The following is a 4,567-nucleotide window of genomic DNA, read 5'->3' on the forward strand; positions in this document are numbered from 1 at the left end:
TTTAAACAATTTTATAATTCTCTGATGCATTACTATCTTCACTTACCTGATAAGAAATGTAAGGCTCCAAGACAATAATTCTTCTCTGCTTGTAGAGGCTGGAATTTGAGTTTACATACAACTCTAAATTTGCCACATCACATGTCTCCAGTTTATGGCAAAGTGTTATAGTGAAACAAACTTCTATTAAGAAAAGGAATGGAAGAAAATAGAATATAGTATACTCTGACATGTTTGGAATATGACAATAGGGTGATATTTACTGAGGTCTTGTCACAGGTTAGTTGCTAAGTCATGTCTGACTCTTACAACCCCATGGACTGTAGCCCACCAGTCTCTTCTGCCCATGGGATTTCCTAGGCAAGAACACAGGAGTGGGTTGCCATTGCTTCTCCAGGGAATCTTCATTATTGTTCACAACGGTGGGTAACTGGTATTTTTAATTCATAGAAACGAAAGGTAATAATAGGTAGGACTTGTGCTACCTTCCTTTGGGTCCTGTGGCTCTGAGATGGGATCTGGCATGGCAGCCTTCTCTGTGTGATCCTCTTCATGCATCTCCGCGGGGCCCATGGATTTTAATCTTCCCTTCGTTGTAGCTAATGTGTTTTTATGTACACTCTCACAGAGACTGTACTGGCGTCTCTGAGCAAAATTCTGCTGAAGAACATATGCCCTGGTATGGGAAGTGTGCTATTTGACTGGGGAGCTATCTCACTCATCTGAAAGAAAACTGACTTTTTTGCTGAATGTAGCCAGCTCTCATTCGGAACTTTGATTCCGTGTAGAGGTAAGGTTGCAAGCCCTCCTCTGTCTTTACCTAGATTTTGATCATTCTCCCTTTTGAATTTGTAAACAAAACCTCTCTGGGCCTAAAAATTCTTGCAGTGAGTCTTACAGCCAAGAGAAAGTGATTCTTTTAAAGTGTAGAGAAAAATTGGCCAGGTTTGAGTGTTTTGAATTTAAAGTGGCAACTGTGTGCCAAAATCATGAAGAACATACACATCTCCCTTGCTTGTACTCATTTGCACATAAATTACAGATTGTATGGCTGTGAATCAATTGTACAAACAGAAATAAGGCACAGCTTCTCTGGCACTTTGTGCAAGGGGGTTGTTGCTCAGTTTACAGCGGCTAGATTTTATACAGAAGGATTTCCCTTCACATTTTGTGATTTATTACAGCATTTTACACATCCAAATGCATCATCATTTTGAAGCCCTTTCATATCACCACTAATAATAGTTCTTTGTTTCTTACACCAGAAGTTCAAGCTTCTGTTTAATGAGAGTCCACAAACTGGTTGATTATATATCAAGGTAAAAAGACAGAATGATTTCAGTTTTGACACATGGTCTTTTCACTAATAAAGTAAAACCCATAACAGTCTTTGGCAAACCATTGTCAAGACATCTGAAAACAAATTTTACAAAACAAACAAAATCGTCCTTTTTTGTGGGTTCTCTATGTTTGCATAGTGCTTTCAACTCACAAATTCAGTTGCTTTTATTAGCTCTAATTTAATAATTTGGATTAAACTAATAATTTTGAATGTCTGCTTTTTAGTAATCATTGAACTAGGCTTATGCAATCTTCACTACAATTATAAGAAGGAGGCTGTATTATTTCTTGTTTTATGAAGAGGTAACTGAGGTCCAGAAAAGTTCAATCATATGATCCAAATCACACACAACTAATCAATATTACAAACAATTTTATTCAAAATTTAACACCTGTTTTTTTTGCATTTTACTTTATTTTACAACTAGACATAACTCCTTTAGGAATTAATGCCAGTCTTAGCTACAGCTAAATTATTTAGTAACACTGCAAAAAATAATTACTCTTAAGTAGATTTAAGAATTTCCCTAAATGAGATATTTGAAAAATTTCCAAGTTATTTCTAACTGCTATATATTGAGCAATAAAAGAAATCACTGTTTTGTATGTGTGTCCTTTGTGTGATTGTGGACCTACTCAGAAAAATCATTTCATACATAATGCAAGGTAATAAGCTTCAGCTTGTAATGGCTACAAAACTTGCCCACATGGAAACAGAATTGGAAATCCATTACTAGCAATGTATCCTTCAAATGCAATTCAAGTTTGACAAACATTAAACAATTTGGACAGGCACTACAACCAATGTTTCCTCTGAGTGCTTTTTAGGTGTCTCATCATCTTGCTATTATTCTAAAATGCTAACAAGATTTAATTATTTCCTTCAGGTAAATCACAGTGGATTGAAATGACATACAGGTAAAACCGTTGCCCATTTTCTTGGGGGGAAGAAAATGTGAGGTCCATATTGACACGCTTTTTTTTTTTAATGCTGGTTCTCTTTAAATTCCATTTTTGTGACTACTAAAATTGTGTTGCCATTTGATTATAATTTCAAATAAAATTGATATTTTTTTCCTCTATAAAATAAGCACATTCTCACTCTCTTATGAAAACATGAAATATAATTGCACAGTGGCTCTGTTTCCTTGGATATGAAACAAAATATTTTGTAACTACGAAAGGATTTAAGGAGATTTCTTTTGCCAAGAAACATCTTACTAAGTAAAGCACCCAGCTCACTAGAGTAGTTTTAAGCTCTTTAAGAGACAATCTTTGGGAGAGTCTAAACACATATGTTTTTGATATCTTCTCAGGTCTTCTCTTGGAGAAGGCAATGGCACTCCACTCCAGTGGGGATTTTCCTCTTGCCTGGAAAATCCCATGGATGGAGGAGCCTGGTAGGCTGCAGTCCAGGGGGTCATGAAGAGTCAGACACGACTGAGTGACTTCACTTTCGTTTTCCACTTTCATGCATTGGAGAAGGAAATGGCAACCCACTCCAGTGTTCTTGCCTGGAGAATCCCAGGGACAGAGGATCCTGATGGGCTGCCGTCTATGGGGTTGCACAGAGTCACACACAGAGTCAGACACTGAAGCGACTTAGCAGCAGCAGCAGCAGGTCTTCTCTTGCTGTGTTAGAGGGGAAGAAGTTCTTAGAATCCATAATTTATTTCTTAGGAAAAAAGGTTCTATGATTAACCCATTTTTACCTTTGAAATGCACAGTGAAGGGCCTTAGTTTTTACCACTGTTACCACAGTAAGATGAAAAAATTTTGACCTGTGTACAGGGCATAAGCAGGGACATTTAAGCAAAAGACTGCAATGTAACACCATCTCAAAAGGATCCACCTCTTAACCACATTTACTTCTGTTTGATGAAAAGAATTTTTCCCTTCCTCCCCAGTATTGCTCTGTAAAGCTTTCCACCTTCTAGATTTTGCCAGTTACTTCCTTGAGATGTTGTTTAATGTCTTCTTTTGCCCCTTTATTTGCTGTAGATTGGTGGTTTGATATAGAGGCTGAGTTAGAGTACTTCCCTGGTGGTTCAGATGGTAAAGAATTTGCCTGCAATGCAAGAGACCCAGGTTTGATCCCTGGGTTCAGAAAATTCCTCTGGAGAAGGAAATGGCAACCCACTGCAATATTCTTGCCTAGAGAATTCCATGGACAGAGAAGCCTGGTGGACTACGGTCCATGCGGTTGCAAAGAGACACCAAAGGACACTACTGAGTGACTGACACTTTCACTTTTTAGAATGTGTCAGAGGTTGTGTTACCTACTTTTTATTTGATCACATCAGGAGACACATATCTGGTTGTCTCTCTCCTTTAGAGATGTTATAGTGGATTCTATTCTTAAAACTAGCAAATAAAGTTCCCTAGCATCCTCTAAAGGCAACTAATGAGATTTCTTTTTAAGTGTTATGTACTCATGGATTTCATCATTAAAAATATACATCAAACACTATTTGATGTATTTTCACGAATTGATGATGTTAATCTTTTTGATGCTCATACTGTCTACTCTTAAAACGTTGTTTCTATTTAAGTCCAGTATTGATAAGCCTCTTAAATCATAGAACTTGGACTCTTCACTTTTATTTTTCTAGGGGAGCTACTTTTCCTTTCTCTAAAACTTAAAAATTACTGTTAGGGTTGAGAGAGACAGGAAAATTGCTGACAGTAAAATTCCTTAATGGAATGAGTCAAAGGCAGTGGTTGCTGATTGTTAGGAAACTCCTGAGTGGGGTGCGGTGTATTGGCACATATTTCAGAGACACATCATCTAAGATTTAGGAATCTTACATTTCATGAAGTTCCATGGCAAGAGATCTCTGACATAAAGATGACATTCCAGTTAAGTGATCTTCAGTAAATGACAAATAAAAGATTAACTGCCTGGAGCATTAGGCTTACTAATTCAGTATTTATAACCATTCAAGTTATTAGCTTTTTAATTAACACTGAAAGATCTGAAAGAACCTAATTGTGTCCCATTCTAATTATATTAACAAATTACACACATGAAAATTAAAATTCTGTTTTTCTAATATTCTCTTTAAGAATGTGCAAATAGAGTTGATGTTTCCTTAATAAATGTCTCTCAACTGTTATTATGTTTCTAAACAGAATTTAAAAAATGCAGTTAATAGTTCTCATTTAAGTATATTGCATACAGTTGGGATTATGGAATTAAAACAGGCTTTACACAAGAGCATTAGAG

The sequence above is a fragment of the Bison bison genome, unplaced genomic scaffold (genome assembly GCF_000754665.1).
Source record: "Bison bison bison isolate TAMUID 2011002044 unplaced genomic scaffold, Bison_UMD1.0 scf7180017864075, whole genome shotgun sequence".
Taxonomy (NCBI): domain Eukaryota; kingdom Metazoa; phylum Chordata; class Mammalia; order Artiodactyla; family Bovidae; genus Bison; species Bison bison.